The sequence below is a fragment of the Melospiza melodia genome, unplaced genomic scaffold (genome assembly GCF_035770615.1).
Source record: "Melospiza melodia melodia isolate bMelMel2 unplaced genomic scaffold, bMelMel2.pri scaffold_34, whole genome shotgun sequence".
In the NCBI taxonomy this organism is placed as follows: Eukaryota; Metazoa; Chordata; class Aves; order Passeriformes; family Passerellidae; genus Melospiza; species Melospiza melodia.
The window spans coordinates 2613002-2639936 of NW_026948659.1; positions in this window are offsets into that span (position 1 = coordinate 2613002).

Sequence of the window (26935 nt, forward strand, 5' to 3'; positions counted from 1 at the left end):
CCCCGCAGGCCGGCTCAGCTTGAGTCGGCTCAGCTTGAGTCGGCTCCGGTTTCACTGTCAGCTCCAGCGGGGGAGGGGGGCAGTTTCCCCTGCTTCCCCCGCGCGAGCCAGCCTCTGCTTCACTGCCCCCCCCGCGCGAAGACTCGGTGTCTGCACAGAAGCGCCAGCAGCATAGCACCCTTAAAGAGCCAGATCCCATCCCAGAGGCACACCGTGATCCATGGGGGGAGATGGCTAAACAGAGGAGGGAAGCTTGGGCAGCTTTGGCGAAAGAAGTAATGCAAATGGGGGATGGTGAGGCGGTGGAAATAGCCTCTAGTCTTGCATGTCCAGTTACATACACACCACAGTATGATGCACAGGGGAACCTTACGCATAATATAGCAGAATATACTCCCTTAGATTGGAAGCTGTTAACTCAGCTACGTTCCACGGTTAGCCAGTTTGGAGTAAAAAGTGAACCTGTTAAGCAAATGTTAGATTATCTTTTTAATACTCAGGTTTTATGTCCTAATGATTTAAGAGGAATAGTTCGGTTGATATTTACTCAGCATCAGCAGTTATTGTTTAATGCACATGTCCCATTACATGGAGTAACAGTAAAGGAGCTGATGGGCTTAGAGGCATTTTTACGTACAGAGGCACAGATGATATCGGGAGAAGATAAACTTAGAGAGTCTATGTGGTTAGTGCGTGCTGCAATAGACATGGTTAAAGAGCCAGGAGGGTTACCGGCTTATATGGGTATGAAACAAGGTAGAGAAGAATAATTTGGAAATTTTATCGATAGAACAGCTACTGCTATAGATCGGGCTGGTGTTGCAGGGCGCTATTGAAGCAGGTGTGCCTTGCAAAATAGCAATCCAGCAACCCAAAGAGTTTTAGCTACTTTAGGGGCAAATTAGACTGTTGAGGAAGCATTGGAGCGAATGGCATTAATGCCAACAGCTTCACAGGCATTTATAGCAGAAGCCTTAAAGGAATTAGGATTAGGGTTACAAAAGCAAGCAGAGTCCACTCAAAATCAGGTGTTAGTTGCTCTTGCTCCTCTCCAAAGCGGCTCACTGGCAGTCACGTAAAGAGGCTCGAGACCATTCATCAAGTGTTACCGATGCGGCAATGAGGGACAGACACAAGTTGCCGCCGTGACATCGGAGACACCAGCTGCTGCCGTGACATCGTTGCTACCTCCTGTCTGCAACCCGCAACAACCGGGAGCCTCGGCTTGGACTTATCAGCAGCAGTAGACGTCACACTAATGACGAACCGGCCTGAGAGGATACCCACTGGAGTAAAGGGTCCTCTTATATTAAATGGACAAACAAGTGGAGCATTATTGCTGGGACGTTCCTCTATAACTATGTTGGGATTATTTGTTTTGCCTGGTGTTATCGATGCGGACTTTACAGGGGAAATACAAATTATGGCTTACACCCTTTATCCTCCGATTAAAATTACAAAAGGACAACGCATTGCTCAATTGGTACAACTGTCACAAATGACATCAGGAATACAATCATTTACTGGACAAACATGGGATGAAAAAGGTTTTGGCTCTACTGGTGTTACACTTTTAACTGTGGATTTACAAAATAGACCAAAGCAAAAGGTTGAAATTACTTATGGGCATCAAAGCATAACCCTTTATGGATTATTGGATACAGGAGCAGATACTAGCATCATTTCTCCAGAAGCATGGCCGCAACATTGGCCTCTATTTCCTTCATCAAACATGCTGACAGGAGTGGGAGGATTTACATTGGCAAGCAGGTCGCCGTCTTTGTCTGTGTGCATTGAGAATCAACAAATATCTGCTGTGTTTTCAATTGTTCAATTGCCTCCTACAGTTTCCTGCTTAATTTGAAGGGACATTTTAACACAATTGGGAGTGGTGTTAACTAATCAGCACCCTTTGGGGTAATTGCCATTGCTTGGACTTTCCCCATTCCACTCACCTGGAAAACGGATACACCGGTGATGGTTAAGCAATGGCCATTAAAAGGGGAGAGTCTTATGCATGCCCATGAATTGGTACAGGAACAATATACAAAAGGGCACCTACGACTGTCCACAAGCCCTTGGAATACACCTATTTTTGTAATCAAAAAGAAATCAGGGAAATATCGTTTGATACATGATTTGAGGGCTGTAAATGACCAAATGGAACCAATGGGGGCCTTACAGCCTGGTCTTCCAAATCCAGCTATGATTCCAGAACACTGGCCACTTTTAATTATTGACCTAAAGGATTGTTTTTTCACTATTGGCCTGCATCCTGATGACATGAAGAGATTTGCTTTTACTTTACCAGCAATAAATCGTGGGGAACCAGATAAAAGATTTGAATGGACATCTCTTCCACAGGGCATGCGCAACTCCCCCACTTTATGTCAGCTTTATGTTGATGCTGCATTACAGCCTCTACGTCATAAATGGCCAGCAACTATAATATATCATTACATGGACGATATTTTGTTTGCACAGCAACAGCCATTCTCCTCTTTACAGATTAACACCATTATAAGTACTCTTGCTGCATATTCACTTGTTATTGCTGCAGAGAAAATTCAGACTACAAAGCCCTGGAAATATTTGGGATGGACTTTGACGGATCAAATAGTGATACCACAAAAATTGGAATTACAATTGGACATTAAAACTCTACATGATGCACAGAAGTTCCTGGGAGACTTGCAGTGGCTGAAGCCTATTGTGGGAATACCAAATCACTTATTAGAAGCCCTACGGCCTTTGTTAAAAGGCGTGGACCCTACTACTCCTGTATACCTAACAAAGGAGCATCATCTTGCCTTGCAGCAAATTAGTAACTGTGTACAGCAAGGGTATGTGTCTCGTCGACAACTCGACCACCCCATTGACCTTACTATCTGGAATAGCCCTTGCCACTTGCTTGGTGCTCTCTCTCAGTTGCAAAAGAAAACGGGGGAGATACGGGTGTTGGAATTGTTATCACCACCACTACAGCACAAGAAAACAATATCTTCAAAAATTGAACAATTGGCAGCATTAATCAAAAAGAGGCTCCTCAGAATTCTTGAAGTGGATGGTAGAGAACCTGCTACTATTAGATTGCCTATGGAAAAAGAAACCTTGGACTGGTACTTGATAAATTCAAAGAATTTACAAGAAGCATTATTGATGTCACCTGCTAAAGTAGAGACTAGTAAATTAGTGCCTAGAGTTTTGCAATGGATGACAGAATGGAACTGGATTACTCGACCTTTGAGAGAAGAAAACCCCATAGAAGGAGCTATTACAGTTTTTACAGGTGCAGGAAAGAAATCAAGGCGTGCTGCTGTTACCTGGCAAGAAAAAGACAATGGAAGCATCAACTCCTCACAGCAGACCCTGCAGATAGTTTACAAACTTTGGAATTGTTAGCAGTAGTATGGGCGGTGTCCAACTTACAGGAGCCTTTAAATGTGGTCACAGACTCTATGTATGTTGCAGGAGTAGTCAAACGAATAGAGGAAGCAGCAATTAAGGAAGTGAATAATAAACGATTGTATGAGTTACTGATACAGTTAAGGAAGGCTTTGCGAGAAAGAAATGCAGCATATTCTGTGATTCATATTAGGAGCCATAAGTGGTCTGAAGGTTTAGGAGAAGGGAATGAACGTGCAGATAAATTGGTTACCCTACCCATTGATAATTCTTGTCCTATTGACAAGCACACATTGGCCAGAGAAGCACATAGTAGATATCATCAAAATGCAAGAGGTTTAGCAAAACACTTTGAGCTGAGTTTGTCACAAGCCAAGGCCATTGTCAGAGCATGTCCAACATGTAGTTATCATAATGGTGGGATAGGTCTAGGCATCGGGGTTAATCCTTGATGTTTAAAAATAAATGAGATATGGCAAATGGATGTTACACACATAGCTAGATTCGGTAAAGTCAAGCATGTGCACGTCACCATAGATACATATAGTCATTACATATGGGCTACGGCTCAGGCAGGACAGAAAGCTATACAGGTTGTCAGACATCTGTTAAGTTGTTTCGCTGTTATGGGAGTTCCAAAGAGTATCAAAACGGATAATGGTCGAGGTTATATAAGTGCTAGGGTCCGGAAATTTTTGAATCAGTGGTCTGTTAAGCATGTGACAGGTATTCCACACTCTTCTACTGGACAGGCAATAGTGGAAAGAGCAAACGGTACCCTTAAGGAGTATATTGAAAAACATCAAGATTTAGCAGATCCACAAGCATGTTTGGCTAAGGTTTTGTATGTGATTAATCATTTATGCATTTTTGGGGAAGATGATACCCCCCCTGCAATGAAACATCATCCGAGGTCAGGTCAGGAAAATACTAAGGAAACAGAGGTCTGGGTTAAGTATAAGAACCCGAGTACAGGATTATGGGAGAAACCTGCAAAAGTATTATATTGGGGTCGGGGGTATCTTTGTATTTCCTCACCTACAGGACCTTTGTGGGTGCCTGCTAAGTGGACTAAACCTGTTTTTGATGCAGCCTCTGGTGGATCGCCTTACGGAGGAGGACAGGGAGCGACTGGGGAAGAACTGCTTCTACTCCTACAACCACTACTGTTACAATTGAAGGGGTACTCGGAAGCGGTGGACAGAGCACTGACACGTCACTACCGGACAGCCCAGGAGTTGATTGGTTTTATTGACTCATTATCAACTTTTCGCTTAACAAATCCAGCGAAACCACATTGCCTTGACTGTCACAATCCACATTGTGCTGCCTGGATAGCTCTGCGTTGTGGGGGTTGTGAAAGAACTTTTTGGATAGAACAATCATTATTACGGAATTTGTGGTGTCATACTTGTGAACACGAGCATACGTGGGGAAAAAGCTGGCAAGATAAATTAAGGAGACAAACAGGGCAAAACGCATATATAGCTTTAAATCTTTATGAGTCTCCTGAACAGAAAATTCTTGCCTATTATCGATGGGAAGTACAATGTATTGTAAATAGAAATAAGGTTCAAGGTAAATCACGTATAGTTTCTATAAGGTGTAGGAAATTAGTGCCTTTAACACAGCATTCAGTTGTAGGACCCTTCCAAGGGGATCCTGATAGAGCATTAGATTGCTGCATTGATAAGTTGCAAAAATTAAGTTTGAAAGTGGCAGGACCAGTGAAATTAGGAGCAGCAAGACTGAAGACAGATAAGAAAAAGAAGGCAAAAAAGGGAACGGTCTCATTTGAATAGGGGTATCAGTGATTGATAATTAATTTTCTATGATTAGAACACTTTTACAGTTGTGCGACCCTCAGGAGGATATAGTTGTTGAGGAGGATAATGAACAAGAACTACGATTACGAAATAAGATACACCTTGTGTTAAAGAAAGACCTTGAGCTGTTAGCCTCATATAGTAAAAAGGCTGAAGAGGCTTTGCAATCACCACCATTGAATTGGTTGCTTTGGATAGAAGAACCACAATTTTATACTGGTCCTTACTTACATTTGCTTCCTTGTTATGTTTGCAAAAAGGATAAAGATAAATGCTATGCATGGGTAGCTTTGCATTGTGCAGATTGTAATCAGGTTTATTGGTATCCACAGAGGTCATTGGGATATTTATGGTGTACATCTTGTTTTGGAAAGTGGATTCGAAATCATATCTGGGTTAGAGCTCTTGAACAAAGTACTGGCCTGCCAGGACGGACAGGATTACAGCTCTTTGAGAGTGCAGAACAAGTGATTATAGCATATCTTAGGTGGAAGTTACAGGAAAACCTTAGAATATTTGAAATTACTAAAGCCTCACGCATCATAGCAGCTCGCTGCAAAGCTGATTTGCCTTCAAACTTACCTCATGCTATACCTGTGAGCAAGGATGCTGATTTAGAATTAGATCAGTATATTCAAAAATTGACTCAGCCTTACAATAGACAATCTAGCAAACCAGGGAAAAGACAGCGAAGAAAGGGAAAACAACGTAAGCAGAAGGAAGAAAAGGAGAAGCAAAGCAAGCAGAAAGAAAAATGAGGTTTGTTTTTGTTATACTGCTCAATGCTGTAGCAAGTGAAGCAGTAGGAGTAACACACTTTAGTCAACCAAGGGAAAATTTATGGGTGACACTTGCTAATCAAACTAACCAATCATCACTTTGTCTTAGTCTTGGAGGAGTCACTAACCCATTTCGAACATGCCTGGTGGGACTTCCGGTGTGGTCTCCTGGAGAATTTTGCAGTTTGATAAACAATCAAACCTTATGTATGTCTAACATGTCAAACATCACATTGCCGGTGCAACAAGGGTATACTGCAGGTCAGAGTGATGGCTATCATCAATGCTTACTAATCCAATCACTTAACACCTCTTTGCATTCTCCTCCTGAAGAATTGGATCTTTTTGAAAGTGCAAATGCCAGCATATCTAACACTACAGCTGGTGGATGGTTTAGCTTCAAACTTTTGGGTGCTCAGAATTTAAACCAACCTAAAGAAACATGCGCCACCCTAGATTAATCCCTGAATGTGAGTGAATTCTCTCCACAGCATTACAGTCAATGTAACGACACAAATATCACAGCACCAATGAAATTACCCACAGGAATATTTTTGATTTGTGGAGACAGGGCGTGGAATGGTATACGAGCTAAACCACAGGGTGGACCCTGTTTTTTGGGAAAATTGTCACTGTTTCATCCTAATGTGTCCTTGCTAATGCAGCTGAGTCAAAATTCAAACAGGAGAAAACGTAGCATACATGACTTAGACTGCAGCAAGATAGGAGATCCACGGTTTTGGGGCACATTCAAACAGGTGGTGGTTTCAACTATCTTACCAGGAGGATCTGCCAATAAAGCCATGAATTTAGCAAAACAATTAGGATGCTGGGCAAGGGATGAGCTGAACAAGAGATCACAAATTCTAGACATGTTAACTGCAGATGTGCAAAGTGTTAACCATGCTGTTTTGCAAAATAGAGCTGCTGTAGATTTTTTGCTCTTAGCACAAGGACATGGATGTGAAGAGTTTGAGGGAATGTGTTGCATGAATCTGTCTGATCATTCAGTGTCCATTCACACTAAGATAAAAGAATTACAACAGGGACTTCACAAACTTAAAGAAGAAGACGGTTTAGGAATTGACGAATGGCTTAAAGGCTTAGGAATTGGACCGTGGCTGAGGAACCTTGTGATCTATGCTATAGGACTGCTGGGTGTAATTTTACTGTTTTTGCTTATTTTGCCTTGTATCTTTAACTGTATTTAAAACATGGTCAGCCGTACAGTAGCAAAAACATGGCAAACTAATCTCCTTGCACAAGAAGAAAACGGGGGAAATGTGGAGAGTATTATTAATAATTGGTTAGCTGAGAAAGGCCACGCTGACATAATGGCGCTGGTTAAGCTGAAGGAGAAAAGTCAGCAGTCAGCAAGCTGAAGGGAAAAGTCAGCAGTGACCTTGCTGCAACATGAGGATAGGGAGTAGAGATTAGTCCTGAATATATCCTAAGAATATGTAGAAAGTATCAAAAGTAGAACCATAGGAATGCAGAAGTAGGCATAGGTGCTGATATGTAACTGACCAATCCTGAGCTCAACTTTTGCAATATGTATGAAGCTCATTATTAACTGTATTTAACCCGCCATACTGATCAATAAAATTGAGCCTGTGATGATCAAACTGATGTCCTGGTTCCCTTCCGTCGACAGAACAATGAGGGTCAAATGTCATCAATGGTACAGAATCCTCTTGGCAGCCACGACCTGGTGACATCCCTCATTGACCAGCCTTGGCCACCACTGTGGAACATTTCTATCGTCTCTACAATGGCATGAGATGTACTTTCAATTCCTTTATGGATGCTGCCAGATTGCAGGGACTCTGTGACTGAACTGATCTCGTTAATGGTGACTCGAAAATGGAATTGGGCAAGATGACTGAGTTTGGTAAATTTGTCTTGTCATCAGGTGCCAAGCAAGCCACAAGAAAGGGCAGAGAAAACTTATGCATCAGAAGAAAAGCAGTTCAATAGGGAAAAACCCAAACCCAACCAAAAAAAACCCCAAACCTTATAAAGAAAACCAACCAAGACCGACCCACAACAACACAAAACCCCCACAAACATACCAACCACCAAAAAAAAGACCATACCAGAAGAAAAGCAAATCCACAGGAAATCACCTATCAGCAGAAAATGTTTGACCACCGTGTGGGAGGAGAGGAGTCTGTATGTGTATGTGGTGTTTTGAAAGAAAAAATCTTAAAAAAGAAATTAATATCCTACCCTCCTTCTCCCCCCGCTTCTCTCAGATGATTGCTGATCATGGTGTGACACGGAATGGAACATCCCTTGGGTCAGTCCAGCCCAGCTGTCCCATCCCTGTTCCCCAGGAACACTTGCCCACACCATGCCCATAGGTTGAGGGGGGTCGCAGATGCCTCATGTGGGGCGAGCACTGAGACAAGGACAGGAGACCAGAACAACATTTACTCTTGTCAAGGAGAGTAGAACAGCACAGCCTTGGAGAAACTGATTGAGGATGTACCTATGGCAAACAGAAGTCACACAAAATGCAAGCAGGATGCCAGCCCACCTCTGCAAGGCTGACAAAACAGAACTTATGAAGAACAATAATATTGCCCTTTCTCAAAAGGAGGGGTCAAGGAACAGCCACCTAAAAAGGACACTGGATGTTGAAGACAAAATCCAAAGAACCATGAAAGGATTTCTGGTACGGGGTGCAACTTTATCAAATAAACTCAAAGGAAGTGGGGATAGCTCAGCAATACAGAATGAATGTGTGTGATAAAAACTGTGTTCATTCAATGCTTAATGCACTCCAATAGAGGAAGGATGGCCCAAGTGACCACCATACTGTAATAAAGAATACCTGCTTTCAAATACTGCAAACTCTGTTCAGAAGTTTCTATTCGGTGGATTTCAGTATCAGTGGTGACCTTGAGTCCATTATGGCCCACAGTTTCACAATGGCCCCTTGGCTCCATGAGGCCCTGCTGTAGAACAATGGACCCTTGGTTCCATTGGGTTCCGTACTGCCAAAATGGCCTCCTTGGTTCTGCACTGCCACAATGCTCTCCTTGGTTCCACAAGGCCTTGGTGTGTCACAACAGCCCCTTGGTTCCCTCAACTGCCAGAGTATCACCCTGGTGTCTTGCATCTGTAGTGTCACAATGGACAATTGGTCACAAGCAGCCCTGCTGTGTCACCATGAATATTTAGTTCCATGGGGTCCCACAGTGTCACAATGGCCCCTTGGTTCCACAAGGTTCCACAGCATCACCGTGGTCTCCTTAGATCCGCAGTATCTCCATGGACCATTGGTTCCATGTGGCCCTGCTGTGTCACAGTTGTTCCTTGGTTCCATGAAGTCCCACAGCATAACATTTGAATCTTGTTCCCGTGAGGTTCTGTACTGTCACCATGGTCTCCTTGGTTCTGGACTGTAACAATGGACCCTTGGTTCCATGAGATTCCATGATATCACAATGGTCTCCTTGGTTCCACAAAGTTCCATGATGTCTCAATGGTTTCCTCATGGTTCCACGAGGCCTTGCTGTGTCACAATAGACCCATTGTTCCATGAGTTTCCATGGTGTCACCATGGTCTCCTCAGATCCAGATTGTCACAATGGATAAATGGCTCCATGGGCCCTCCTGTGTCACAATAAACCCTCAGTGCCATGAGGTTCTGTGGTGTCACAATGGTCTGCCTGGTTCAACAAGGCCCTGGAGTGTCACAATAACTGCTTGGTTCCATGAGTTCCACAGCATCAACAATGGTCTCCTTGCTTCTACAGTGTCACAATGGACCCTGGTTCAATGAAGTCCTTAAATGTCACTGGTCTCCTGGGTTCCATGTGGCACTGCTGTGTCACCACAGCCCCTTGGTTCCATGAGTTTCTGTACTGTCAGCAATGGTTCCTTTGTTCCAATGAGGCCCTGCTGTGTCACAATGGACCCTGGGTTCCATGAAGTTCTTCAGTATCACAATGGTCCCTTGGATCCATGAGGTCCCAGAGTGTCACCATGATGTCATTGGATCCACACTGCCATAATGGGCCTTTGTTGCAGCCGGAATAGCTGCTAATAAAGCCCAGGGTAGGGAAGCAAAAAGGGCCTTTGCATGGTACCCACAGCTGTTTAACTCAGCCGTGCGGTGAGATGTTCAGGGTCACAAGACAGGATTCCTGAGAGGAGTCCAGGTTTCTGAATCTCGAGAGGAAGGGGGTGATCAGTGCCATGGGGGCAGTACAAAGATGGGGCTAATGGGGAAATAGGGAGGGAGGGGCTGAGGGACGGAGAACAAGGGGAAGGAGCCAATGGGGTCAAACAGCTTTTGAGGGAAGCTTCTTGTGTCTCCCTAACCCAGGGAATGCCTCTCAGGGCCTCCACAGCTGCAGAGTGTCAAAATGGCCCCTTGGTTCTTTTGGGATCCTCAGAATCCCAGTGAAACCATGGCTGTGTCACACTGGCCCCTTGCTTCCATTGGGCCCCACAGTGTCACAATTGTCCTCCTTTAGTTCCATGAGGCGCCTCAATGTCACAATGGACGTCTGGTTCCATGAGTCCCACATTGTTCCATGAATCCTTAGTTCCATGGCGATGTCACATCCTTAGTTCCTGTAGTGTCACAATGGGCCCATGGTTCCATGGCGCCACACAGTGCCACAACTGCCCAACGGGGCCCCATAGTGTTACAATGGACTCCTTGGTTCCATGGAGACACAAAGTGCCCAAATGGCCCTTTGGTTTCAGAAGGCCTCAAGGTGTAGAAATGGCCCCCATGGTTTCCTGCAGCCATGCTGTGTCACAATGGACCAATGGTTCCATGATGCCCCAGAGTGTCACAATGGTCTCCTTGATTCTGCACTTTAACAATCTCCCCTTGGTCCCATGGAGCCGCACAGTGTCACTATTGTGCCCTTGGTTCAATGAGGCTTTGCTGTTTCACAATGCTCCTTTGGTTCCATGAGGCCCCATGCATCATAATGGTCTCCATGGTTCCATGAGGCATTCCTGTGTCACACTGGCCTCTTGGAGGAGAAATCATGTTTTGGTCTCATGCTTGAATGAGAAGGGCAGTTCTTTTCCATTTGAAGAAAAGCCCCAGGGTTTCAGGTGTACATGAGCAGAGTCTCAACATGCCAAGGGCAGTTGGACCAGTCAGACCAAGCCAACCAGGCCTGTTCCCTGTTACCTTGTTTTCATGGGGCCCTGCAGTGTCTCAGTGGTGGTGTCATACTGGATCCCTGGTTCCATCAGGCCCAGATGTGTCACACTGAACTCTTGTTTCCATGGGGCTCCAGTCTTACAATGGTCCCTGGCTTCCATGAAGCCTTGCAGTGTCACAGGGGTCTCCTTGGTTCTGCAGTATCACAATGGACCCTTGGTTCCATGGGGACTCACAATGTCAGAGGGGTCTCTTTGGTTCCATGAGGCCCTGCAGAAACCCTTGATTCAACGAGGCCTCCAAGTGTCATCATGGCCTCCAGGATTCCATGAGGCCCCACAATATCCAAGTGGACATTGGTTCCATGGGGTCCTGCACTCTTCCATGGATCCTTAGTTCCATGGGGCCGGGGAGTGTCACAATGGACCCCTTGGTTCCATGGTGCCACACAGTGTGAAAACTGCCCCTTGGCCGTCCAGGACTGCAGAGTGTCACAGTGGTTCCATGGTTTCATGAGGCCTTGTAGCATCACAATGGTCTCCATGATTCCAGAAGGCCTTGCAGTGTCACAACAGACCATTGGTTTCATGGAGCCCCACAGTGTCACTATGGTCCCCTTGGCTCCACAAGGCTCTGAAGTGCCACAATGGCCCTTTGGTTCCACAAGGCCTCCAAGTGATAAAATGGCCTCCATGGTTCCATGAGGCCTTGCTGTGTCACAATGGACCTTTGGTTCCATGAGCCCACACAGTTTAACAAGGGACCATTTGTTCCATCAGGCCTTGCTGTGTCACAATGGACTTGAGCTCTCACACTGCTAGCAGCAGTTTCCTTGGTGCTGCAGTGTCACCATGGACCCTTTGTTCCATGAGGTTCCGCAGTAGAACACGCTCACCTTGGTTCCGTGAGGTTCTGCAGTGTCACAATGGACCCATGGTTCCACCAGGCCTTGCTGTGTCACAATGTCCCCTTGGTTCCAAGAGGTTTCTAAGGGTCACAATGGTCTCCTTGGATCCTCAGTATCACAATGGACCATTGGTTCAATGTGGCCCCAGTGTGCCAAAATGGATTTTGATTCCATGGAGTTCTGCTCTATCAAAATGGACCCTTTGTTCCATGGGGTTCCACAGTGTCACAGCAGAATCCTTGGGTCTGTCAGCCTCTGCTGTCACCAAATGTCCAAAATATCAGAATAAGGCTCCTTAACACTAAGTTGGTCTTTATTAGGGCATCCTTTATTCAGGTCTTAGGTGCAACATGGGATAACTTCTAAACTTACATGGACATGTGATTCTCCCAGGATGTTGCTTATATACAGTCCCTGAATGTGAATTACAATTTACCTATTTCCATAAAACCCACCCCAAGTTCCCAGATTCACTCCTTGTTCTCTGTATCCCTGCATCCATAGGCAAGGGGTCTTCGTTTTCTCTTCCAACCATCCTTGTTGGGAAAGCAGCCCCTGCATGCCTTGTTCCTGTGCTCAAAGTTCACAGGCAGGGTAAAAATGGAATGAACTGTTTTGGAATCAGCCCAAGGCTTTGTGTGGGCAGGCAGAGGCAGGCAGGAGGCAGAGCTGTCAGCAAAGGAAGGGGCCAGCCAGGTGGGGCAGCTGGGGGATGCCGACAGCCTGCAGGAACAGAGGAGCAGGGCAGGGACACCGTAGCACAGCCTGGGCTGCACAGGGCACAGGGATGGGCAGCAGCTGCAAGACAGCCCTGCCAGAGCCAACTTGGGCAGCTCTTTGGCCATGGCTGCTGGGCCTGGGCCTGAGGCAGGAGCAGGAGACAAGTGACCCTTGCAGGCCTGGGGCCTCATTGCCTCCTTGTCCCTGCTCAGCAGCCTGGCAGGAGCCGCCCCATGCTCCTGCCCTTGCCATTGCACATCCCCACATGCCAGTGCCCATCCTGGCAAGAGCCCTGAGCAAGCAGGGAGGGACAGCATCTGCCTGGTCAGGGGCTGGAGCTCAGGCCCTTGCCCTTTGCATTCCTCAAACACATCCAGCTTTGCTCAGCACCAGAGACACCTTGGCCTTGTTTGTCGCCAGCTGTCATCACTGCCTCCAGTGTTCTGCTCTAACTGGAACCTGGGGACACTTCCTCAATCGTGTTCGTCAGTGGGACCTATTAAGACTTTTGGAAAATTTGGAGTCCAAATTTAAATTTGAGTTCTTGAGAAGTTTTTTGAAGACAGTCTCAGGGACTGGGTCTGATATAAACAACACAAAAGCACTGAGAGGGTCATTAAAGTTTTCCTAGTCCAGTTATGGAGAAAGATTTCAAAGACCCTGCAAGAAATACAATTTCCTATTTTAAAGGATGTATTTTATTTTATTTCTCTTTACATCAGAGGTGATTGCAGCATTCTGTGATTGATATTGACCCAGGGTCTCTCCTCAGCAGCTCTGGCCTGCTCACAGAAGCTGTGCCTGGAGCTCTGACCCAGTGTGGACAACCTTGCTCCACATTGCCCAGCCCCATCCTGTCTGTCTTCACTCCCCTGAGCCCTGCTCTGCTTGCAGAGCTGGCTGCACTCAGCCTTAGAGGGGTTTTCACTTTTGGGGTTTTTTGAAGAAATCTGAACCTCCTGAGTTTCCCCACTGCAAACTGACTCACTGCTCAGGTGCATGCCAGCCCCAGGTGCCACCAAAGGCACTGCAGAGCTGCCCTGGGCCAGATGTGAGGGTGGATCATCAACCCAAGCTGCACTGGGCCACTTCAAGGGGCTGTGGCCATGGGCACTGCACTGACCCCACTGCTGGGTTTGGCTGCCACGGCCACCGAGAGAAATTAAACTGTCCTTGGAAACACTCGGGAGGACTGGGACATACTGGGGAACACTGGGAACGCTGTGGGAGTCACTGGGACATACTGGGAGTGACACTGGGGCATACTAGGAGAAACTGGGGACACTGGGGCAATTGCAGGGAAGACTGGGGGACACTGGGTCATCCTGTGGATGACATTGGGAGGAACTGGGAACAACTGGGAATGAACTCGGGTGTGTTGGGATAGATTGGGCTGCACTGGGATGAACTGGAGGGGCACTGGGGTTGAACTGGGTTCTAGTTGGGATGAAATGGACTTTACAGGGGTTTTACTGGTCTGTATTGGGAATGAAGTGGGCTGTAGTGGAAAGGACTGGAGGAGGGTGATTTGGCTGTTCCCACCTACAACGCATCCCATTTGCCGAGGCTCCCGCACATCACCAGTTGCAGCCAATCAGCACCTGGGATCTGGGTCTGGGGGCGGTGCCTCAATGGGCATCATATTTCTTTTTGCCTACATCTCCCATCATGCCCCGCGCTCCAAAGACCCCAGGGAACGCCCCCATCTGTCCCATAAGTGTCCTGCAGACCCTCCAGGATCCCTCAATGCCCCCTTAGCGCCCATTTGGGACCCATCAAAAGTGTCCCCAAACTCCTGAGTGTTCCCCGCCCCACAGATGCCCGGTGCAGCCACTTCCGAGAATTCATCTGCTCTCATCCCCCGTGCCCCCAGAGCCCCTCAGAACACAGTCCTGCAGCTAAAACTCCTGCCGTGCCCCGCATCATAAAGGGCCCCGTTAGAGCTCCCTGAGCTCCCCCCAAGGGCTCCCCAGCTGTTTAAGTTCCCCCGAGGACATTAAGTCACGGCTCGGACGCAAAAGTGTCCCCCAAGAGCTTCCCTGAAATCGCGTTCAAACCACTTCCGGGACTAAAGCTCCCATGATGCTCCACGGCGCACCTCCTACGCTATTCTAGCCGGGACTTTTTCTACTGTCATGCCCCACGCCCCACTGAGAGCCATTGCAGCTGCGCCCAGAATTCCCGTGATGCACCGCGGCCTCGTTGAACTGTATGATACCCGCGCCTTCAACTCCCGTCAGCCCCCGCGACCCAGGGACCGTGGGTCCCCAAGGGCCCGCCTGGATCCCGAACCGTTCCTCAGAATCCCTGAGTGTCCCTCCAAGTGCCCACGCGGCTCCCCCAAGTGTCCTCCAGACCCTCAAGTTCTCTCTGAATTCCCTCCCCAGACCCAAAACTGCCCCAAATTTGCCCCAGAAATGTCTCCAGGCACCCCAAAGTGGCCCCTTTTACCATGTCTGTGAAAATTATTAAAAAGATAACAAAAAGATTTTAAATAGGACTAATTAGCATAAAGAAGGAGTAATCAATAGCCAACACTGGACAATGCATTAATGAAGGCAACTGTGTTACTTAGAACAAATGACCAATACATTTTTTGCTTGCTAAATGTATATGGATTTTTAAATATACATATTAAAATTTCATAATGCAAATATATAATACTATTATAAATAAATTAGAAAAAATAATTATCATTTATTAATTAATTACTTTTTTTTTACAGGAAAACGCATAAATTTTTTATGCTTTGGGACATCATTCTTAAAGAGATGGTCCAAAGATCCCTCATCTGCCTCACAATAAGGATGGGGATTGAACCCCTCCCCAAGGACTGAGATGAGACCCTTCAAATTCTAACCCAGGGGTGCTGGCCTGACTGGAGCGGGATGTCTGCCATAGGAAGAGGGAGGTTTCCCAAAGGAACCAGTCCTGAAACAACGGGCCTTGCTCATTGATGGCACCAGTTTGTGATGTTCAGAACTGGACTGTCTGTACCTGTTCCCAATGGATTTATTCTCCACTGTGCCCTTCATGTGCCGTCCTGCTCCCCTCCCGGCGGTAGATTATAAAAGACCTCTGAGTTAACCAAAGACTTTGACATTCTCCCCGACGTGACCAGACAGATCTATCGGCCTGACCATGAGGATTTCATATCTCTATTGGTAGCTATTCCCTCCGTCCTGTCTCTCTCTCTCTGTCCTTTATCTCCTTTCTAATCCTTCTGTTACATCTGCTGTGTGCACTCAATAGCGGGTGCATTTGTTTTGATTAATACTGAAAGGAGTAATACCCCTGCTGTGTGTCTTTTAGGTATTGGAAAATCATGATAAATAAAGTACACATATTTCATAGTATAAAACATAGACACCGGCCAAGGAGCAGGGACTGTGCCTCTGTCTGATTTCTGGCAGGCCAGAGAAAGAATGTTATAGATAAGAAACAATAAACAACCTTGGAAACCACAGCCGAAGAATTCAGACTCCTTCTTTGAAACACCAGGCTGGGAATAAAGGATTCTCGGGGTCATCCCTGATCACAGGGAACCCAAGATTGGCCTTCTGGGCTGTCTGGGCCAACATCAGAGTAAATCTGGGAGTTTTGCTTTAGCCTATTAAGCCATGTTGCTGAGGTCTTGTCTTTTTCCTGGGTGCTGTCAAACGCTAACCTGGTATTACTCCCTCTAGGGACTGATTCTTTAATCTCTCTGATCATAAGGGACCTGTAATCTATCATATTCCTTCTGCCCTCTTCTTGATTAGAGTCCCAGTCAGGCTCCACTAAAGGCATTTCTTGGTCACCTGGGGGCCCGAATTGGTTTTCTCACTCCCAAATTTTCATTCCTGCAGTTCTTATTAATTGAGTCTCTTCTGGGGAAAATAGGATGTTAAAGATGGAGTTCAATTCTCACCATGTATAAATATTAGCGCCTAAAAATGGATCAATTTGATTTGCTATTCCTACTGGGTCTTCCACTAAATTTCAAAATTCTTTCCTAAAGTTTCTAACTTGGGACGCAGTCAAAGGAGCGTTTACAAATCCAATCTCACTGGCCACCCTGCACATGGAAACTTCTCTGAGGGGGAACAATTTTCCCACTCCAGCCACTTTGAACCGGGTGTTGCAACATCAGCTGTGGAGGCTGACTGGTTAACTTCACTCTTGGACATGAGATTCTGAGATGTTGTTTGGCTTCTCATTTGTGGTGGGGGAGGCAGAGCAGGAACTTGTTGGTGAATAAGGGGTGCATGAGATGGTAGAGGTAAGGGGACGGTAGTGAAGGGTAAAGAGAGTAAGGAGAGGGTGGAGGGGAAGGTGGTGGAGGTATAACTAGGTTAGGAGGTGGTAAAGGAATGACACCTGGGAGAGGAGGAGGAATTGGGTCCACAGCAAGAGGAATTGGAGGAAGGATTTGAGGTACTGCAAGGGTAGGAAGAGGTAAGTGGTCAAGAATGTCCCAGTTTTTGTCAGCCTTCCCAGCCTATTCTTCTTTTACTTTACTAGCTTGCTTTCCCTCTTTTAATTTATGGACACTTGTATTTTCTTCCTCTGAGGTGTACTTTGGCCAACAGGTAATGTTCTGAATGTGATGGGCCTTTTGTAGAAACTTGGGGCCAAAAAGAAGGTGCATCACCTTTGGACAGAGAGGCAGGTAAATCAGGAAATGTTTAAGGATGTTGTTAGGTCATGCAGAAAGAAAATTAGAGAGGTGAAAGCTTAAGACTTAAACAGGCCACTTCTGTGAAGGATATTAAAAATGTTTCTATAAGTACATTAATGTCAAAAGGAGGTACAAGGACAATCTCCATTCATTATTAGGGGAGATGTGGTTACAAATTATGAGGGAAAGGCTGAGGTACCTAACAACTTCTTTGCCTCAGTTTTCAAGAATAAGTCAAGTTGTCCTCAGGACAAGTGTTCTCCTGAGCTGGTGGGTGGGTAGAGGGAGCAGAACAGCCCCCTGTAAGCCAGGAGGAAGCAGCTGGGGACCAGATGAACCACTCAGATGCTCACAGGTGTCTCTGGGAGCAGATGGAATCCATCCCAGGGGGATGAGGGAGCTTTGGAAGAGCTCCCCAAGCTGCTCTCCATCATTTACCATCAGTGCTGGCTCAGCAGGGAGGTCCCCGAGGACTGGAGGTGCCAATGTGAGCCCATCCCCAAGAAGGGCTGGAAGGAGGAGCTGAGGAACTCCAGGTCTGTCAGCCTGACCTGGGTGCCTGGCAAGGTTATGGAACAGATCACCTTGAGTGCCATCACAGGGCACCCACAGGATGGCCGAGGGCTGGACAGCGGCCAGGCAGAAAGGCACCTGGGGGCACTGATGGACAGCAGGCTAGACATGAGCCAGCAGTGTGCCCAGGTGGCCAAGAAGGCCAATGGCTGCTGGCCTGGATCAGGAATGGTGTGGCCAGCAGGAGCAGGGAAGTGATTCTTGCCCTGCACTCTGCCCTGGTGAGGCCACACCTCGAGTGCTGTGTCCAGTTCTGGGCCCCCAATTTAGGAAGGCCATGGAGGGGCTGGAGCGTGTCCAGAGAAGGGCAGCAAGGCTGGGGAGGGGTCTGGAACACAAGTGCTGTGAGGAGCAGCTGAGGGAACTGGGGTTGTTTATCCTGGAGAAGAGGAGGCTCAGGGAGATGGAGAGGTGTCAGGGCACAGGTTGGATTTCATGATCTCCAAGGTCTTTCCCAACCTTGCTGATTCTGGCACACTGTGAAACCACCCATGGAGAAGCTGCAACACCGTCTGCAGCTGGACAGGATACTCCCAGCCCATGGGTACAAATTTTCTGGCTGACTGCAGAGGCCAGGACAAACCTAAGTGGTTTCCCTGGTGTCCCCCAGCCCTTGCTGGCCCCAGGGGCTGATGGCATTTGGGCTCCCTCAGGTTCATGTCCCCACAGCAACAGCATGGGGTGCTCCCCCTGCTCTGTGCAATGCAAACAGGGGCTCCTGAGCCAGTGCTGCCGTGTCTGTGCCTGCAAGGATGGGGCACCTGTGTGAGCTGGGGGAGAGCCCAGGGCTGCAGAGGGGGGATGTTGTTGGCAGCTCCATCAGGACGCTCTGGGACGCTGCCCTGGGCTGTGCAGCGCACTGGGGATGGATCAGCCCCTGCTCTGCTGCTCCTTCCCGTCTGCCCCAGGGCCCTTGCAGAGCCCCAGCCATGCTGTTTGCCCCCAGTCTGCCCACGGCCAGCCTGGGGCTGCTCACGGGGCTTTTCTGTGCTGAGCATTGGCCTGGGCGTGTTCTTGAGAGAGCCTGGGCAAGGAGCCTGGAGCCCCCAGGCCCTGGGCTGAGGCGTCAGCGCTGCCCCAGCAGTGCCCATGGCCTGTCCCTGCTGCAGCCCCGGCACTGCCACCCCCAGGGCTGTGACCGGCCCCGAGAGCACTCAGGCCCTGCAGCAACACCAGGGCCACCAGGGCAGTGGGGCAGGGCCACGGCAGCAGCACTGGCAACACCAAGTGCTGCTGCTGCTGGGCACAGCTGCTGTGCCAGCCCTGATCTGCCCCGAGCTCTGCACACAGGCATTGCTGCTGCTGCTACAGAGAAGGGAACAGAAGGGGAAACTCCTGTGAAAACTCTGCTGGGAGATCCTTTAATTCCGTTAAGGCCACTACGAAACCTCCTCTTCATTGACACAGTGTGAGGCCACAGTGAAGTTTGGAGAAACAAAATAAGAAATTGCGGAAAAAATGGCCTTGTTTTATGGAGATTATTAAAAAATGAAAACAGAATAAAAAACATAACCAATCCAACAAGAAGTATCAAAGATTACTTTTATTTCAAGAGATATGCAGAAATTGGCAACCAGTTTAATGTTTCCTAAATGGTCCACTCATTAGTGTCCACACTGCAGCCTTGAGCTCCTGGTTCCTGAGGCTGTAGATGATGGGGTTCAGGGCTGGAGGCACCACCGAGTACAGAACTGACAGGGCCAGATCTAGGGATGGGGAGGAGATGGAGGGGGGCTTCAGGTAGGCAACAAAGCCAGTGCTCACAAACAGGGAGACCACGGCCAGGTGGGGGAGGCAGGTGGAAAAGGCTTTGTGCCGTCCCTGCTCAGAGGGGATCCTCAGCACAGCCCTGAAGATCTGCACATAGGAGAAAACAATGAACACAAAACAGCCAAAAGCTAAAGAGGCACCAACCAATGAAATCCAGATTTTTCTGAAGGTGGAGTGGGAGCAGGAGAGCTTGAGGATCTGGGGCGCCTCACAGAAGAACTGGCCCAGGACATTGCCATGGCACAGGGGCAAGGAAAATGTATTGGCTGTTTGCAGCAGAGCATTGAGAAAGGCACTGGCCCAGGCAGCTGCTGCCATGTGGGCACAAGCTCTGCTGCCCAGGAGGGTCCCGTAGTGCAGGGGTTTGCAGATGGACACGTAGTGGTCGTAGCACATGACGGTCAGGAGGGAAAACTCTGCTGAGATGAAGAACAGAAAGAAAAAGAGCTGTGCAGCACATCCTTTGTACGAGATGTCCCTGGTGTCCCAGAGGGAATTGTGCATGGCTTTGGGGACAGTGGTGCAGATGGAGCCCAGGTCACTGAGGGCCAGGTTGAGCAGGAAGAAGAACATGGGTGTGTGCAGGTGGTGGCCGCAGGCTACAGCACTGATGATGTGGCCATTGCCCAGAAGGGCAGCCAGGGAGATGCCCAGCAAGAGGCAGAAGTGCAGGAGCTGCAGCTGCCGCGTGTCTGCCAATGCCAGCAGGAGGAAGTTCCTGATGGAGCTGCTGTTGGACATTCCTTGACTTTGGGCATAGTGGACTGTTGAAAGAAGACATTGACAAAGTGTGACTAATTCATTTGAGTCAATTCTATGTATTTTATTTGGAATCTCTCCAAAATCACCTCTCTTCCATTGAGGGAATTTTGCTAAATATTTTTTTGATTTTGAGTTTGTGCTGCTGAGTACCTGCCTCATCTTTAGCACTGCTCTCAGCCTGAACACCTGGGAGACCCAAGGAAAACAGGAATCACTGTGCCCCACTGCAGTCACTGCTAGTCCCCACACAGGAGTCCTTTGAATATTACAACTTTTCTATTTCAGGGTGCCTGCACTTAAAAATGTTTTGAAAAATAAACTGGACTTTGTGAACACTCCAATTTAAATATAATTTTCTCCAAACCCTTCTCTCTTTCCCAATGCAGCTGGACCGGATGGGATACGAAAGGCTGGCGTGGCTCACTGCTGCCTCAAGATGTGCCTACTGGGAGCTGTTTCTCTCTATCCAAGCCTTGTCCCTGCCTTTGCTGGAAAAGCCCAGCCCAGCCCTGGGGGCTCAGCTCTGCCCTGTAGACCCCTCCAAACTCAGGGTACTGCCCAAGTGCATCTCCCTGGCACCAGGGCCTTAAGGGCAGGCCAGAGAAACAGAGATGCTGCAAGCCAAGGTGCTGCTGTCTGAGGGGAGAGGAGGCTGAGGAGGCATTTTCTGAGGGAGAGCAGAGGCCCATCTGCTGATGCCCAGGGTGAAAGTGCAGGAGTGTCAGTGACACAGCCAAAGCAGGCAGCCCCTTTCCCTTCCCTTTAGGAGAAGCAGCCCTGGCCATTCAGCACTATCTCCAGAGCAGGAGGAATCTGCCCTGATGGGGGTTGCTCCTTCCACCCCCAGCTTCTCCCCTGCAGCGGCCATGGAGAGCTGCCAGGCAGGCTGAGAGCTGCCCCTGGCAGGTGGCACATGCCCTGGGCTGGCCAAGAGCCCTGAGGGCTGCAGGAGCTGCTCTGCAGAACAGCCCTGGGCAGCCCTGGCTGCAGCCCCAGCTTCAGACCCTGCAGCCGTCCCTGGATGCAGGAGCCATCCTGCCCTGTCCCTCTGACCGTGCCCAGGGCAGCCCCGCTCTACAGCGCATCCTCCTCCTCCTCCTGTGCCCCAAAGAAACTGGGAGAGTCCTCCTGACACATCCCCCAGGCTGAGGGGTGTGCTGCCTTCAGGAGATCCCTCCAGGAGAACAGGGGACATTGCCCTGCACCCACACACTCACCATGCACAGGGCTGTGAAGATCTTTCCCAAGGTGAAGTCTCGGCTCAATGTCTTCCCAATCCTGATTGCCTTCAGCCTGTCTCTGCCTGGCTCCTGTCCCCTCAGTGCCTGCAGGCAGAGCCCTCAGCCCTGCTGGGCTGGGAGAGGAGCTGGTCCTGGGAAGAGCTGTTCCTTTTAAGCTCAGCAGCACAGACATAGGACAAGGAATTTAATGAGCCTCTTGGGGATTTGGGGTTGTTTACATAAGACTCAGTCCCTGAGAGTGTCTTCAAAAAACTTCTCAAGAACTCAAACATAAATTCGAACTCTGAAGTTTCTTGAAGTTTTAATGGGTCCCACTGAACTCGACTGAGAAAGTGTGCCCAGGTTGCAGTTAGAGCAGAGCACTGGAGGCAGGGATGACAGCTGGGGAAAAATAAGGCCAAGGTGTCTCTGGTGCTGAGCAAAGCTGGATGTGTTTGAGGAATGCCAAGGGCCAAGGCCTGAGCCCCAGCCCCTGGCCAGGCAGATCCTGTCCCTCCCTCCTTGCTCAGGGCTCTTGCCGGGATGGGCACTGGCATGTGGGGATGTGCAATGGCAAGGGCAGGAGCATGGGGCGGCCCCTGCCAGGCTGCTGAGCAGGGACAAGGAGGCAATGAGGCCCCAGGCCTGCAAGGGTCACTTGTCTCTTGCTCCTGCCTCAGGCCCAGGCCCAGCAGCCATGGCCAAAGTGCTGCCCAAGTTGGCTCTGGCAGGGCTGTCTTGCAGCTGCTGCCCATGCCTGTGCCCTGCGCAGCCCAGGCTGTGCTACAATGTCCCTGCCCTGCTCCTCTGTCCCTGCAGGCTTTCGACATCCCCTGGCTGCCCCACCTGGCTGGCCCCTTCCTTTGCTGACAGCTCTGCCTCCTGCCTGCCTCTGCCTGCCCACACAAAGCCTGGGGCTGATACCAAAAGGGTTCATTCCATTTTTACCCTGCCTGTGAATTTCAGCACAGGAACAAGGCATGCAGGGCCTGCTTTCCCAGCAAGGATGGTTGGAAGAGAAAACGAAGACCCCTGGACTATGGGTGCAGGGATAGAGAAAACAAGGATGAATCTGGGAACTTGCGGTGGGTTTTATGGAAGTGGGTAAATTGTGATTCACATTTAATGACTGTGTATAAGTAACACACTGGTAGAACCACATGTCCATGTAGGTTTGCCAGTTATTCCATATTGGACATTGGACATTAGGCTCAGTAAATGATACCCTCTGAAATAGCAAATGAGAGTTAAAGAATCTGATTCTCATATTTCAGATATTTGGTGACAGCAGGGCCTCACAGAACCAAGGAGTCAGCTGTGACACTGTACAAAGTCATGGAACAAAGGGTCCATTGTGACCCTGCAGAACCCCATGGAACCAAAATCCATTTTGGCACATTGGGGTCACATTGAACCAATGGTCCATTGTGATATTGCGGATCCAAGGAGACCATTGTGACCCCGAGAATCCTCTTGGAACCAAGGGGCGATTGGGACACAGCAAGGCCTGGTGGAACCATGGGTCCATTGTGACACTGCAGAACCTCACGGAACCAAGGTGAGCGTGTTCTACTGTGGAACCTCATGGAACAAAGGGTCCATGGTGACACTGCAGAACCAAGGAGACTGCTGCTGGCAGTGCGAAAGCTCATGGAACCACAAGTCCATTGTGACACAGCAAGGCCTGATGGAACAAAGGGTCCTTTGTTAAACTGTGTGGCCTCATGGAACAATGAGCCATTGTGACACAGCGTGGCCACACAGAGCCAAGCCACTGTGACACTGCAGATCCAAAAAGACCATTGGGACTGAGGAACTTCATGGAACCAAGAGTCCATTTAGTTCCCCCCCCTGGGGGGCCCTGTGGAACTAAGGGGAGCACAGTGACATTGCGGGGCCTCATGGAACAATGGAGACTGTTCGGACAATTTGGGAGCCACGGGAACCAAGGGGCCATTAGAGCATGGCAGGGCGTGGGGGGATGGAGGAGACCGCAGTGAACCCTGTGGGTGTCCATGGGATGAAGGGTGCATTCTGACACCGGGGAACCAAGGATACCATTGTGACACTCTGGGGCATCATGGTACCAAAGGTCCATTGTGACACAGCAGGGCCTCAGGAAACCATGGAGGCCATTTTTACACTTGGAGGCCTTGTGGAACCAAAGGGCCTTTGTGGCACTTCAGAGCCTTGTGGAGCCAAGGGGACCATAGTGACACTGTGGGGCTCCATGAAACTAATGGTCTGTCGTCACACTGCCAGGCCTTATGGGATCATGGAGACCATTGTGACACTGCAAGGCCTCATGGAAGCAAGGAACCATTGTGACACTGTGGCGTGTTGGCAGGCCAAGGGGCAGTTGTCACACTGTGTGGCACCATGGAGCCAAGGAGGCCATTGTAACACTCCAGGGCCCCATGGAACTAAGAGTTCCTGGAAGAGTGCAGGACCCCATGGAACCAAAGGTGCATTGTGACATTGTGGGGCCTCATGGAATCCTGGAGGCCATGATGACACTTGGAGGCCTCATCGGATCAAGGGGCTCTGCAGGGCCTGATGGAACCAAGGAGACCCTTCTGACATTGTGAGTTCCCATGGAACCAAACGTCCATTGTGACACTGCAGCCCCAAGGAGACCCCTGTGACACTGCCAGGCCTCATGGAAGCAAGTGACCATTGTGACATTGTGGAGCCCCATGGAAACAAGAGGCCAGAGTGACACATCTGGGCCTCATGGAACCAAGGATCCAATATGACATCACGACTGTGACACTGCAGGGCCCCATGGATCCAAGGGAACAGGAACAGGTCTGGTTGGCTTGGCCTGACTGGTCCAACTGCTCTTGGCACGTCGAGGGTCCCTTCTCATGTACCCCTGAAACCCTGGGGCTCTGGGCTTTCCTTCAAATGGAAAAGAACTGCCCTTCTCATTCAAGCATCCATGGCCAAAATGGGATTATCCCCTCCAACCTACCCAATATGCAGGGATTGCTCCCAGACAAAAGCTGCCATTGCCAACAAATCTGGCTGCCTTTGGCTTCCTGAGAGCTGGGTCTCAACTGCCTTCAAACACTGGGGCTCAGTGTTTTCCTTCCTATGGAAAAGAAACATCCTTTTCAAGGCTTCTCAAGCCCATGGCTGAAATTGGGATTCCACCTCCAAAAGTCCTATATCCAATGATTGCTCCTACACAAAATCTGCCATTACAGACAAGTCTTGCTGGCCTTGACCTCCTGAGGGCCGGCTCTCACCTGCCTTCCAAACACTGGGGCTCTGTGCTTTCCTTTTTGTGGAGAAGAACTGGCCTTCTCCTGCAGGGAGAAGTGGCTGAAATTGGGATTCCACATTCATAATTTCAAATAACCAAGGGTTGCTCCCAGACAAAGCTGCCAGGAGATACAGAGCTGTGTGTCCTTGGCCTCTGATCACTGCAGCTCATCAGCCCCTGAAACACTGGGGCTCCATGGTTTCCTTCCTGTGGGGACCACTGTGACACTGTGGGGCCCCGCGGAACCAAAGGGCCACTGTGACCCTGCAGGGCCTCATGGAAGCACGGGGCCATTGTGACACTGCAGAAGCAAGGAGAACATTGTGACACTGCAGGGCCTCCTGGAACCAAGGGAACATGGAACAGGTCTGGCTGGTTTGGCCTCTCAGGGGCCACTGGACGGGTCCAGCTGATCTTGGCATGCTGAGGGCTGCCTCTCATCAGCCTCTGGAGAACTGGGGCTCGGTGCTTTCCTTCCTGTGGAAAAGAACCATCCCTCTGTCCAGGTGTCCATGGTCAAAATTGATACTCCCCCGAAAAATTCCGTATATGCACAGGGTGTCCCAGGCAAAAGCTGCCAGGACAGAGAGCTCTGGCTGTCCTTGGCCTCTGGTAGTCAGCTCTCATCTCAAGGAAGCCCTGAGGAAAGAATTTGAAGAGGTTTGACTACTGGAACATCAATGAGTCTCTCCTCCCCTGAAAAACTCAGATGCTCTTCTGATCATATATATGTCTTTTGTTTCCCATGGTATATTTTGCATGAAATATTATTTTAAGTCAGGAAACATTATTATTCTTACTCTACCGGGCTTATCTGACAGAAAGCACCTCCTCTACGTATGGATCCTGGTCACCTGTACAAGCAGACACAAGAAAGAATCCAGTCAGAATGATTTCTCCCTGCTCCCATCTGCCCCATCTCCTCTGGAGCTGGAGGTGCAGCCCCAGCACTTGGCAGGGCTCAAGGGCTCCCAAGCTCAGCTCCCACCCAGAGAACGTGCTGGGGCTACTCTTCTTGTCCCCTGCACGCTCAGCCAGGTTGGGATGGACACTGATGGTTTCAGGGCCAGGCTCTCTGAGCCCAGCCCAGCTCCCTGCAAGCTCTGCCAGCTGCCCTGAGCTCTGGGCAGCACCAAGGGCCTCTCCCCAGCCCAGCCCAGCTGGCTCTGGCCCCACAGCTCTGCTCAGGCCAGGCTGCTCTGGGCACTGCCCCATAGCCTCAGGCCCTGGCAAGGGCACAGCAGCAGCTGCAGCTGCCACAGGACTCAGCCCCAGCATGGGGGAACGTGGCTGGCCAAGCGAAAGGAGGCTCCCTGGGTGCCCTGCTCTCCTCTGCAGGAGATGCTGAGAGCTCTGCAGCCCCTGCTGCCATCCCATCTGCCCAGGGCAGCACAAGAGCCCCGGCCTTGGGGCCCTCAAGAGCTGCTCCTGCTCCAGGCCCAGGGCCCATCCCAAAGCTGGGGCAGCCACAAAGCTGTGCCCATTTCTGCTCATTCTTGCTATGATCAGGATGGATCCTCAGCACCTTGGAGGTTGGTGATATATTTTACTTTTCCAGAGGCCTCTTCTTTGTTGAGCTCTTCAGTTCAGGAATTCAGTGACAAATGCTCATAAACATTTGTTCAAAACACCCAAACAAGACAAGCCCATGGGAATGATTCTGATCTTCAGTTGATCTGAGATTAATTAGACAGATTTCAGAAGTGTATTCAAAGTGATTCCACTATATTGAAAACAATGAAGAGACACTTGTTTTGTCCCTTATAGTTTCCCTGTTTATAGATTGCTATTAGCAATCCCTATTTGATATTGATCCCCAACTGCTCCTCATGCAGTCTGAGCAGATATGAAAATCAAAACCCTTCATGGCTGACAATCAATCACACTTTGTCCCTACCCCTTCCCCAC